The sequence below is a fragment of the Pelmatolapia mariae genome, linkage group LG5, assembly GCF_036321145.2.
Source record: "Pelmatolapia mariae isolate MD_Pm_ZW linkage group LG5, Pm_UMD_F_2, whole genome shotgun sequence".
Lineage (NCBI taxonomy): Eukaryota > Metazoa > Chordata > Actinopteri > Cichliformes > Cichlidae > Pelmatolapia > Pelmatolapia mariae.
This window is the reverse complement of record NC_086231.1, coordinates 13,952,208-13,966,212: the sequence shown is the minus strand read 5'-3', so window position 1 is coordinate 13,966,212 and position 14,005 is coordinate 13,952,208. Positions and strand designations below refer to the sequence as shown.

General features: G+C 39.4%; 1 long non-coding RNA gene across 1 annotated transcript; it reads right to left on the bottom strand.

Moving 5' to 3' along the window:
• Window positions 1-2,697: 2,697 nt before the first annotated feature.
• LOC134627014 (uncharacterized) lies at window positions 2,698-6,609 on the bottom strand. Its single transcript, XR_010093865.1, has 2 exons — window positions 6,348-6,609; window positions 2,698-3,116 (listed from the first exon to the last, which is right to left on the bottom strand). It is a non-coding gene; the product is annotated as an uncharacterized LOC134627014 (long non-coding RNA).
• Window positions 6,610-14,005: the final 7,396 nt, after the last annotated feature.

Here is a 14,005-nt window from a genome sequence, read left to right as displayed (position 1 = left end):
ACATTAAAATTAAACTTTATGTGAATGCTCAATGCTTCATGTAATTTTTTTGTTTTTGTTTTAATTTGTGTCTAACGGTAAATCAGTTGGATACACTTAAATGTCCAAATATGTGGACATAAAATGTAAAGTTTAAAGTGAAACTCTAAACATGTCACCCCTACATTCAATGTGAATGTCAGCATCGTTATGCAGACCTTAAATTACAGCACAAACTAAACACTCATATGACCACATTTATACATGCACTGCAGTTTTCTATTACCCAACAGAAGCATTTGTCAAAATGAAAAGCTGTAATCTGCTGTGTGATAATTGTGCCAACGTGAGGATAGCTGCAAGATTCTACAATCATTAGCTGAGACAGGGCAACTTTGTGCTGTGTTTGGACCAGTTTCTCATCAGTTGTACCAGTTGAAGTGTAAAAATGCAGCACTACGGCCATTAAATGAGATAAGAACCCACTGAGCTTACTTGGAGGTGTAGCAGGTTGTCCACTAACGATACCTATTGGATTTATAACATGCTAAAAAAGAAAAGCACTTCCACCTCCTTCAACAGAAACTATAATTCAAAATTAAAATTAAAGAAAGAGAACTGCAAATAGTTTTCTTAGCAATGAAAATTTTAAAGAAAGAAGACCCTAGAAAGGCAGCAAACTCATCAGTTTTGGCATGAACCCTTGTCTCAATAGAAAACGGCTTTTCATAGCACCTCTTGGTAAGACACACACACGCACCCCAAAGCCTTTCCTTAATCCACCCTGCTGCTTTCCTTTTCTTTCTTGCAGAACATCTCTTGTTCTCCTCTCCCGACTCATGTAACACCCAAGCTTCACGATTCTTTCTTTGCTTTCCATCATTAATACTTTTTTTCACCCACATGGTCTCGAGAGCCTGAGGACTTCTGCTGACACTGTCACATTTCTTTTTAATCCACGTGGAGGCAATTGGATAATCTTGAATAATGTGAAACTTTAGCACTGTGGCTTTGACCAATTTTTATTAAACCCGACTGTTATCACAAAGTGATTTTTCAGTTTGAAATTAGAAAACAAAATGATAAAGGCACACACTGTGCAAACTGAACACTTGTCTGGGTTTGTGTTATTTTTGTGGCAATTTCCTTTATATTGGGTTTTATTTTCCAATTAGCCCAGCTGTGTGCTTGCATTACATTTGCATTTCATTTGATTTGATTGTTGGATTTGCATTAGCACCATTCCAACCCCCCACCCCGCCCCCACTTTGCCTTCTGTCATGCTTCGTCTTAGTTCATATATATGTATATATATATGAACAAAAAAAACAGACTGTCCTGGGTCATAATCCAAGTACGAGTGATATGAAAGTAGTCAAAAATATATATAGCAATATGACGCCATATTGTTTGCATTTATTCTACTTTCATAATTTATCTAGTTTTTGTGCAGTTTGCATTTGAGCATCTGTGCATTACTGTAAGGCCTGTCATCTGTTAATTACAGTCTGCCAAGGTTGTCAGCTTAAAAAAAATGTACTACTTTTCTGTTTGGTCAGCTGCATATAAAACTGGGGAAAAAACTGCTAGTCAAACAAAGCAGGCTGAGAAATGATGCGGATGTTACAGTGCAAAAAATTAGGAAAGTGGCGTAATTGGCAGATTAACGTTTGATGTTATTTTTGAGCACATCTTACTGAGTATAGTTAATAGTCACTTAACTTTTATCAACTGTCACTGAAGCGTTTTCCTTTGTACTAGCATTACATGAAATGACTAGTAAAAAAATTAATCTTTATGCATCAAATGGTGTTTTTTTAATTCTTCAGCCATTTTTATTTTAGCTCAGAATGTGTCAGTACCACAAAAAGCTGTTCCAATTGGGAACCGGTTAAATTCCTATGAATTGTTTGTCTGATTGTCTATCAATCACGCTCATTGATTCCACTTTCACTTGACAATCAGATGATTTCAGTTTGTGTGCGGGAGGAGGACTTTTATTTTATTTTACTTTTATTTCTATACCATCGCACTCTCGTCCTTTTAAAGCGCAAACTGTGTCCAGGACAGAAACAATTGCGTTATTGCTGCTCACACAACTTTGGAGCTTTGCAAGAATGCTAACGCTAAGTTAGCCAAGAGCCCAGAGTGAAAGGTGAATGAATGTCGTCCCTGACCCAACAACCAGACCCTGAACTTTGTAAGAATATATTTTTATCTTTAAAGCTATATACCTCATAATTTTCACCACACATCTGTTTTATGCTTTACTTCACACAAATAAGTATTGTTAATAGTTTTGGATGTAGACTGTTACACTCTGATACTAACAGACACAAGACTATGACCACCTCTCAGGAATGTGGGTGGTGGTTGTGATGCCTACAAGAACACAAGGCCATAAATTCTGGTGTTAGGGAATGCTCTTTTGCCCCTTCTCTAACTCTACAGGCCTGAACGGAGGACAAGAGGTGGTTGTCATGGTGATGGAAGTGTTGCCTGCAAGAGTGTCATCTACACATAAGGAGATGCCCAGAAAGGTTCAGAATAAGAAACATTAAATAAGGGAAACTGTGGCTTCCCTCCAACTTTTGACCAATGATGTTATCATGTCTGTTTCTGTGACCCACAATAAAAGTGTTTACTGCCTGGGTGTGGCAGTGTTACGGCCAAGCTGTGTGTGTGGACTCAAATGCAGACACAGAGGGAGGCAAAACGGGCGTGAACACAGTGCTTTATTTACAGTGCCTAGTTAAATTACAAAGTAGGAAACTGTGAAAGCTATGAACTGAGAACTATGAGGCCAAACTATGAACATGAAACTCAGACTGAGTGCTATGACCAGATGCAAGATTTCATAGACGGGTCCTGGGGAGGGAAAAAGGGGCAGCGGCCTGGGTGGAGGTACACGGAGTCAGCGTTGCAGGTGAAAGTGTCATGCGAGGAGGGGGTGTCCAGGGGGGTCCGGGTGAGGAGTGTCCAGAGAGGGTCCAGAATATACTGGGAGCAACGGACCTGGCAGGGAGGCAGGCAGGTGAAGTCTTACGATGAAAAAGGAGCAACCTGATAACAGAGAACCAGCGTCCAGACAGAGATGCGTGTAGTCCAGCTTGTGACACGTGACGGCCAGGTGGGTCCTATGACAAAGAGAAAACACAGTGAGGAGAAATGCAATTGTTAAGGGGCTCTCACAAGAGCTTCGCAGCCTAGCACTAACATGAGTCAGGAGTGGATCTGGCAGAGGTCTTCTTCTTCTTCTTCTTTATAGGGTTTATTGGCGATTGATGTGGAGTGTTGACCGAAATGACAAAAAAAAAAAAAAATTCAAATCCTCCCAAACAAATGGGTCTGCCTTAAAACCCAAAATACAGCCTGATAACTTTCACTTATAGAGTTTGTGCGAAATAAATCAAGCAAGTCCAACTTCACTCTCATATTGTCCAGCTTTTTGATCAGTTGTCTCCTTTCAATATCATACTTCTGACAAAGCAATAAAACGTGTTCTATTGTTTCCTGTTCCCTACTGCAGTCACACTCCCCTATATAGTGTTTTCCTATTAAAAATAATGTGCTATTCAAACCAGTGTGTCCAAATCTAAGTCGAGATATAACCGTCTCCTCTCTCCTGTTTCGTCCTGTACTTCTCATTTCCTCCACTTTCCTTTGGATTTTGTAAAACCATCGCCCTTTCCTCTCTTCCTCCCATTGCTTTTGCCACCTTTCCTTCATTTTGTATCGTATTCTACTCTTGAGCTCCGTCCTACTAACACTAATAACCATATCAACCAACGGTCTCCTTGTTGCTTCTTTTGCTGTCCTATCTGCCGTTTCATTTCCTTTAACTCCATGATGCGCTGGTACCCATAAGAATGTGACCATAAGCCCCATCATAATAATTCTGAATAATGTTTGCTGGATCTCTATCAGAATGTCAGGTCTGCATTCTGAGTGACTGTCTTGCAGACTGGCCAGTGATGAGCTCGAGTCTTAACATATCACAGATCTTAGTGGTTTTATTTCTTCAATCCACTGGACTGCTAACAATATTGAAACCATTTCTCCTGTGTACACTGATAAATCGTCACTGATCCTTTTCCCTGCCTTGATATTAAATTCAGGAACAATAAATGCTATCCCACTTGGTTGGCTGTATTCTTTGATGCATCTGTGTAGATTTTGACATAACTATAATACTGATTAATATATTCCTGCGCTGTATGTGAATTTTAGATAAAACCCCCTCTCCTTGTTCTTTTTGTTTAATGTGAAATCTACTACTGCATCAGGGAGCATCCATGGTGGTATTGTAGGCAACGGTACTGTTTGATTTTTGTTGATTTTGTCCAGATTAAGCTCAGCTGCTTTCTGTCCCACTGTCCACCCAACGCTCTTCAATTCACTTTTCTCTTTTTCCCAGCATGGTTGGAAAACAGTTTTTGTTGGATGATCTTGACCATGTCCTTGTAAACTTGCCCAGTAATTCAATGTCAGTTGCTCTCTTCTTATTTGTAATGGCATTCCCCCCATTTCTACCTGTACTGCTGCTGCAGATGTTGTTTTGAATGCACCTGAGCAAAGTCTTAACGCTTGATATCGGATACTATCTAACTTACGAAGACTTGTTCCAGCATCAGAATTATATACTATGCACCCATAGTCCAATATTGATCTAATCAACCCAGTATATATAGTTTTTAAAGATTTCCTATCAGCCCCCCAGTCAATTCCCACTAAGCACCTCATTATATTCAACACGTTCTTGCATTTGTCTATTATTTTCTGAATATGTATAGTCCCTTTCATCAAACCACAACCCCAACAATTTAAATTGTTTTACCCTTTCCAGTTCTTGTCCATATAATCTGACCCTGATGTCAACCCCAGCTCTTTTCCTTGTAAAAACCATTATTTTAGTCTTATCAACTGAGAATTTAAACCCCCGTTTATACGACCACTGTTCTATTTCAGTGATTGCCCTCTGTACTTTCTTTACCAAAAAGTCTAACCTTCATCCTCTTGCCCACATTGCCCCATCGTCTGCAAAAAGTGAAAACCCCATCCCACCCTCTATGTTCTTAAACACATCATTTATCAGCAGTGAAAACAATAACGGGCTAACTATGCTTCCTTGTGGCATTCCATTTTCTATTGGCAAACTCGCCAAATAACTCCTCCCAATCCTTACTATTATTCGTCTTCCTTCCAAAAAATCTTTAATCCATCTGAACATTTTAATTAATAGACCTTCCCTCCACATCATATCATACGCTTTCTCTATATCAAAAAAGACCGCCAGCACACTCTCCTTGTTCACTTGTGCCTTCCTTATCTCATGTTCTAAACATAAAGCTGGATCCATTGTACCCCTCCCTCTTCTAAAACCACTCTGATACTGAGCCAAATGTCCTTTCTTTTCTACATCGAACACTAATCTTTCATTTACCATTCTCTCCATTATTTTGCAGATGTTGGATGTTAAATCTATTGGTCTGTAGTTTCCTGGTTTTGTATCTTCCTTCCCTGGTTTACGTATCGGTATTATCACTGCCTCCTTCCAGCTTTGTGGCAACTTCCCTCCCTCCCAAACTCTATTATACCGTTCCAATAAAATGTCTTTAGCAGAGTCTCTCAAGTGACTTATCATTGTGTAACATGGCAGAGCTCTGTTGTGAGCGCTGGTCTTATATGCTGGTGACTTGATTGGAATCAGGTGTGAAGGCTGATTGGATTCCCCGCCTGAAGGTGGAGCCCAGCAGAGTGGAAAAACCCAGCACTCACCCGGCCCATGACAGGCAGCCTTTGTCTCTGAGCCAGAGAGATGGAGGTCCATGGCATCATGTAAAACTAATTTGAAATGCTAACCGTTTGATAATAAATTGTGAAAATTTATAATTTGAGCATATTTGTCTTCTCTCTCATTAAAACCTGAAAACTTCAACATGTTTCTACAGGAGAATCACTGTAGCGATCACTTTGAAGTCTCTCTGTGCTGGTTTTCATCTTTGCTTTTTGCTGTCGGCTTTGTGTTCATACCTTAATATTAGGAGAAAGATAATATGTGTGTCCTCATTTAGATATGGATTTGTGTTGACGTGTGGGAGTGTACATTTTAGGTTTATACTGTTAACTGGTAATCAATGACAATGGTTTTCAGGTAATTTTACACAGAAACGCAAAAATAATATAGTGATTATTAAAATGAATTACTTTCTTCTTGAAGTAATTAAGTAACGTACTACATTACTTTTTTGGGGTAATGACCCCAATACTAATCACAACAAAGAGGGCAAATACCTCCAGTATAAACATATGACCACCCAGCATGCAATAACTTTGTATGAATGTAATGTCTTTAAAATGCTGCTTACCATGGTGGTGAATCCTAAAGCGGAGCCAGTGAGAACTTAATGAGAATCGAATACTTATGTATTTATGACGTTATTTTTTAAAATCAACATAGCATTGTAACACCAGTAACTTTAAATCTGTTGGGGTCTCCGAATCGTCTCGCGCTGGGCTATCTTCTCTCTTCGTGTCCCTCGTCTTTGTCTCGTTCTCTCGTCCCTGTCGTGTATGTGTGTGTGTTTGCAGCTCCTCCTGGTTCCTACACCTTCCTGCTGGCTGTTTACCTGTCGCAGATCAGCTGACCAGACTCACCTGCAGATCGTTGGATAATACGGCTGCCGACTTACCTGTAAAGCTGGATCAGCCACTCAGCCATAAGTAGGTAACATACTTGGCCTCAGTCTTGTTGTGCTTTTCAGTCCGTCCTTGCCTTGGAATAATCTGTTTATGTTCAGACCTTTCTGTGTTTTCTGAGCTCTGTGAGCAATTACAATAGGGTGTGTGTATGTGTGGCCTCAGACAAATCTGTAGTACCTTTGCCACCTCGCCTGGATCTCAATGCATCACTGCATTATTTCTGTATTCTCTACCTGCCCTGCAAATAAACTTGTTAAACTTCCTCCTGTGCTCTTTTTGTCAGTTCATGACAAAATCTCTGTCGTGAGCTTTTTTTTTTTTTTCAAAGAACTTTTCTTTTTCTGTATGTAAAAATCCCAACAATACACGCAAAACCATGCATGTAAGGTAAGTTCTTACTATTCTGCATCAACAATCTACAATTATTGATTTTAACTATAAAGGTAGTTGGATAAGGTAAACTAGCTAATTCAGCTGGACTGCTAAATGTTGAATAAAAGTTTTCAAAGGCCTTTTTGAAGATGAAAAGTGCAACTCAACAGGAACAACAGTTCCTCTCTGGTTTAATCAAAAGGCATTACTCAGCAGGTGGCTGCTCCCTTTGTGAGTGTCCTTTCACGAAATGTTACTCCGACTCTCTCCTCCCTGGTAAGGAAGTTTTTTTTTTCCTGCAGAGCTTTACAGCCAGACTGGAGTGAAGCCACCAAATCCTTCCTCCAACAATTCTTCCACCTGCCACCTTCCTGACTCCCCAGCAGCTTTCTCTCCGTGAAGAGGAGGGGGTGGATTTGGATCAATATGGCTCATTCTCTTGTTTCCTTTATCTAAGGCATTTCTCCTTTTTAAATTTCTTATCTCTTCCAACTTCCCATCATCCTGTCCTCCCTTTATTATCTACTGTTTCTGTTCTTCACTTTTTTCTACTCTGTACTCTGTATTTAACAGCCTGTCATTCGACCCTCTACATTTTTCAGACCATTCTTTCACTTTTTCACCTTACCTTTCACCCTTCTCAACTCTAACTTTTCCTTGAATATTTTTATCACCGTATTTTCTCACTTGCACTGCCTTTTTTCACCTTCTACTTTTCTTTCTATAAATTAATGATTTCTAGTCATTACTTTTCTGCTCAAACTATCCACTCATTTATACATTTCTTTTACATCTTTCTTCTTTAAAACTAGCCACAATAGTTCCTGTGTAATTTTTTGTCTCATTGTAATTATACCTTCAATTTTACCTGTACATGTCACATAAAATTTTACAAGACATGCAAAAACCCAATTCTTTTCAGATATAAACATTCACAGAAATTTTAATGGTTTTTAAAAAAACAAAAAGTAAAGAAGAATGTGGTATGATGTTATATTACTCTAGTAATGCAAGAACTAATGCTTTATCCTGTTACAGACAATACATTTTGAATATGTATTGTGACTCACTGTGCCACTCAGAGTTAGTGCATTGCTGTGATGTGTAGTTACATTTCTGGGGAGAAGCACAGGTTGTGAATTTTGCTATATAATAACTGTCTGTTTCTATTACCAGATATGATTAAAATTTACATTAACTTTGAAAAAATGTCTCATGTTGTTAAAATGTTCAATACTTTTCCCTTAATATCAGAAACGCTGAAGATACAAATTCTATGATTGTATTCTTTGTAATTAAACTCATAATCAGGGGGAAAAGAATGGGACCATAAATGAGACAATACTAATCAGGACAAAATGGATGATTGCAAAATAACCACACGGCATGTTTGTACTTGTTAAGTGCCACATCAATATTATAGCAACACATTTCTTGAATATGTATGATATGATTTGGATCATACATATATCAAGAAATATCACATATATGGCTACATCAGGATGTTTTCAAGCAATAATTTCTGAAGATTATAGACTGCTTGGCAAAAAAAAAGCCTCATGTAAATATTAATGAAAACATATTTTACAATGTCTGCCAGTTCACGTAAAGATGGATGTTATACAGCCTCCAACATTTTCCCAGTATCTTCAGATACTTTGGGGGAACAGATTAAGGATGCAGGAAACATTGACTTTACAGGAAATATCAAAGGCTAGCGTGGAAAAAGTTCATGCAAATGCCAAAAACAAGTCAAGTTTACACAAGAAAGATATGTACAAGTTATACATACACCTGCAAACATACACGCACATACATACATATATGTATATATACATATATGCATCCGTACACACATATATTTCCACATACACGCTTACATCTATATGCATACACATACATGCCATCTAACTAGCAGGTGCATTGAGAGGTGCAGTGTGATCAGTGATATTGCACATTGAGTGTGTGTGTGTGTGTGTGTGTGGGGGGGGGGGGGGGGGGGGGGGTGATATTGCACATTGGGGGGGGGGGGGGGGGTGCTGTTGGAACTATACTAAATAAGGCTATAATAAATACATTTTAAAGAGGTAGGAATGTTGGTTGCATTGAAGTATAAACAGAAATACGATTTATAAATAAGGTGTAATGTCCATGGGTGTTGGCAGTGCAGTTATCCTCCAATCAGGGTGGAGGTAGGGCATGTTTGACAGCCTGTGGGTAAAAACTTCTGTTGAGTCTGTTTGTCTTTGACCTGATGGACCTGTAGCGTTTACCAGAGGGAAGGGGGGAAAAAAGTGAGTGTCCAGGGTGTGAGGGGTCTTTAATGATGATGCTGGCTTTCTGCTGAAGTCTGCCAGTATAGATGTCTCTGAGGGGAGTTAGTGAAGTGCCGATTGCCCGCTCTGCTGCCCTCACCACCCGCTGCAGTTTCCTCTTGTCCTCCGCGGTGCAGCAGTTAAACCAGAGTGTGCAGCAGTAAGTCAGAAGGCTCTCGATGGTGGAGCGGTAGAAGTTTACTAGCAGTCTTTGGGGTAATTGGGCCTGACGTAGTTTCCTGAGGAAGTACAGCCTTTGTTGTGCTTTTCCTACCTGGTGGGAGATGTTTGTGGACCAGGTAAGGTCGGCCGAGATGTGGACTCCGAGGAACTTAAAGCTTTCTACCCTCTCCATGGCCTCACCCCATCTTATCTCTCTGAGCTGCTACAGCCTTATACACCCACCCGCTCTCTCAGGTCAGCTGCTCAGCTGCTCCTGAATGTACCCAGGACTGGGCGTAAACTTAGAGGAGATCGTGCTTTTGCTGTAGCAGCTCCAAAACTGTGGAACGAGCTTCCTTTAGAGATTAGACAGGTCAGTTCTTTACCTGTTTTTAAGTCACTCTTGAAAACCCACCTCTTTACCCTGGCCTTTGACACCACGTGAGATGTTGGGTTTTTATTTTTATTTTTATTATTTTTATTTCAGTTGTTTTTAGGTGATTCGATGCTGTTTTATCTTGTTTTTGTTTTAATATAGGGCTGTTTTAATTTTATGTATTATGTGTTTTATTTATTTATCTTTGCTGTTTTCTGTTATTCTATTGTTTTAATGTATTTTCTGTACAGCACTTTGTTCCTGTGCTGGGTATTTTAAAGTGCTTTATAAATAAAACTGGATTGAACTGGATTGGACTTTCTACCTCCTCCCCATCAATGTAGAGGGTAGAGTGCTCACATCGCCTTGTTCTCCTGAAGTCGATTACCATCTCCTTGGTTTTGGCTGTGTTCAGATGCAGGTTGTTGTCGTCACACCATTGCTTCAGATGCTGAACCTCCTCTCTGTAGGCTGAATCATCGTTGTTGTCGATCAGTCCTATGACGGTGGTGTCATCAGCAAATTTTATAATGGTGTTACTGGTGTGGATTGGTGAACAGTCATGGGTGAAAAGTGAGTATAAGAGGGGACTGAGGACACACCCCTGTGGGACACCCACATTCAGAATGAGGGTGGAGGAGGTGTGCTCTCCCATTCTGATGTACTGGGGTCTGTTGCTCAGGAAGTCCAGTATCCAGCTGCACAGTGAGCTGCTGAGTCCTAAGTTGCTTAGTTTATTAACCAGTTTGTGGGGTTGAACTGTATTGAAGGCAGAGCTGAAGTCCACAAACAGCATTCTCACATAGGTGTTACAACTGTCCAGGTGTGTGAGGGCTGTGTGAAGAGCTGTTATTATGACATCCTCTGTCGACCTGTTTGCCCTGTATGCAAACTGGTGTGGATCGAGGTCTGCAGGGATGGCAGCTTTAATGTGTGACATGATGAGCTGTTCAAAACATTTGGCAATTATGGGTGTTAAAGCAACTGGACGATAGTCATTCAAGCAGCTCACTGTGTTCTTCTTGGGCACTGAAACGATGGTGGCTGACTTAAGGCAGGATGGTACTACAGACTGTAGCAGTGAGAGGTTGAAGATGGTGGTGAAAGCCTCTGCTAGTTGGTCTGCACATGCTTTAAGCACTCTACCAGCTACACCATCAGGACCAGCTGTTTTCCTCGCGTTGACCCTGCGCAGTGTGGCTCTGACCTGATGCTGCTCAAGCTGGATGGGAGCGTCGTCCCTCTCTGTAACGGCAGGATGGGTGATGGTGTCCCTGTTTTCTTGGTCAAAGTGGGCGAAGAAATGGTTTAGGGTGTCAGGTACTAACATTGTGGCATGTCGGTTTATATTCTCTTATCAGGTTCTGACACTTTTCCTCTCTGAACTTTTCACCTCAGGTGTGTTCATCTGTAGAACCTCACCTATTGTCCTTTTGGACCACATAAATTCATAATGAGCACAGATTGCAGCATTTTGGGGAAAAATCAAAACAGCACCAAATGCTAAAACTGACAAATTGATTGTTTTTGTTATTTATTTAAAAAACAAACTAAGTTACAGAAACACTGTTAGCTTCTCTGTGCCAACATCTGTGATATATGGGGGTACATGGGTAGCCTGAACATCTGGGAAGACCTAATTAATACTGAACAATACCTACAGATTTTGCTGCCATCCTGACAATGTTTGTTTTATTTATTTATTTATTTATTTATTTTATCAGAAATATGTCAACAAGACAGTGCCAAACCACTTCATGTGTATATGTCAAAAGCTTGCCTCTCTAATAAGAGTGTGGATGCCTACTTGCAACTCTGGAAAATTTTCAAATTAAGAAGAGTAGGCTGTAAACTCTGAGCAGCAACAATGGGAAAAAGTTTGGCTTCTAAAAGTGTTGTTAAAGAGAAGAGTTTACCGAGTTTTCTAAAGTGTTTTGCAAAAAACAAATTTAAAATGAACATATTAAAAAAGAAAAAAGAAATCGTTTGTTGTCGATTTTCAGTTAAGCGAAGGGTTTACATGAATTGCCATGTGTTTTTATTTACAGCCAACATTTTATTTTGAGTCGTGATTCTCAGAGATTTAAAAAGTCCACACTTTATTTTATGTCTTCATCGCTCATATTCTTCATTTTTCTCACTTTAGCTCCATTTTTGTAAAATATTAAGTTGTCACTTCTTTGGAATTCATTTCTGTGCTTCCAGGTTTAAAAGAAGCATCATTTTAACAACATCACATTCTTTACAAACAGCACAAATATACATATATATAAATAAACATCACGGTGATCACCACATACACACAACCTTGGAAGCCTCTGGGTGCCATGGCTACCTTCCAGTGAGCAGATTAAACTGAATAGACAGTAAGCCAGGGTTTTAATTAGTGCGTGAGTGTGTGTGAGACCGCTAAAGAGACACACCTGTCGCCTGGCGGGAACACATTGTACCAACCAGATGCCTGACAAATGCCAGCTTCTCATAGACAAACACACACACATGCTCATGCTTGATTCGTACCCATATCCAGAGCCTGGGGATCAATTTGGGTGTAGTCCCATAAAACAAACACCATGAAAGTGCCCCTTTAATTTATTTCCATTTATTTGCATTTTCCTAATATGATTTCTTCAAACCCTTGCAGGACATTTAATTAGTACAAGAAAAAAGCAGATCCAAAATACGCCTTTAAGTCAGTTTATACAAGAAGACATGCTTAAAAAAAATGAAATGTTGAAAATGCTGTTGAAATGATGTCCAAACAGTTGTTTTTTGTCACATGTAGCTCACAGCAGGATGCTGTAGACTATAATTTTACGGGACACATGCCCAGTCTATTTTCACATCAGCTATTTTCACTTTGTAGCAGGGAGGTAAAAGAAATGTTAATATATGAGGAGGTGTTGAAAAGTTCAGGTCTGCAGAACAATTTTAGCTTAAAACTATTGAGGAGTGTCAGATGAGTATTGAGGAGCTGTTGACAGTATGGTGGAGCTTGTCTATGTCAGAAAGAGTAAATGATTTAACTACTGATAAACCAGCCTTTTATTAACTAACCAAGTTTAGGTATTTATTGAGCAAGCAAATAATTCACCAGCCTACCTTTGTAACCTAGGTGGCCTTGCTAGTCATTAAAGTCACAATTCTAGCAGTAATATCCTTTACATAGTCATTGGTATCTCCAGGTTAGTGACTAGCATTCTTAGACTAGTCAGTATTCTAGCCAGTAACTCTTTTCAGCTCCTCATTTTGTATGTCTGTGTAAGATTGTGCAATTGAATAAATACAATAAAATAATGTACACTGTGTGCTCATTTTATCAATGAAACATGATCATGTATTGCAGTATGAATTTATGACATGATGAAAAATAGGTTACGAGGTTACTGCAAAATACTACTTAGTAGGATCAATACATACTGGGATTTCTGTCCATTTTTTATAGTAAGTTAGATCCTGTAAACTGTTTTCAATTTTCTGTGTTCAGTATCAATTTGTTTCAATTTAAAGCTAGCACCTCTGTGACTCAAGATGGAAGTTTAAACAGGGTGCTAACATGGTGCTCTTGTGCAATAATTAAGTGAAAAAAAAAATTGGCCCTTGCTTTTCAGAGAGGAATTCGAAGGCACAGATCCTGATTAGTTGGCATCGTCCAGCTGCTATTGTCATCTGTGTTGCCTGTTATTTCCACAAACATGAGCAGATGAGACCAACAAATTGTATTTGTGAACATAACATGCAAATTAGCCTCATATCCCCTAAATTCCCCCACCAGAGACCACCTCCAGACCTGGATGCTGCCCCAGTCTCTGTCCAATTTAGTCTAGAATAGGATTTTCACCTTGCCAGAGTGCCTGTTAGTGTGGGTATGTATCCTAAGAACAGTGAGTATAACATGGTAAACAAATAAGTAAACAACATAGTAGTTGTTGCTCAAGGACTATAGAAAAAATGGCAGTGCCATTTGTGATGTTATTCAAAGTTCTCAGATTTTTAAAAGCCAGCTTTGTTGAGCAAAAAAATGTTATGTTGTTAAGGAATGAAGCCGTAGTTGAGATAAACAGAAGTGAGGTAAAGGATTTTCCATTCAACAGCCTAA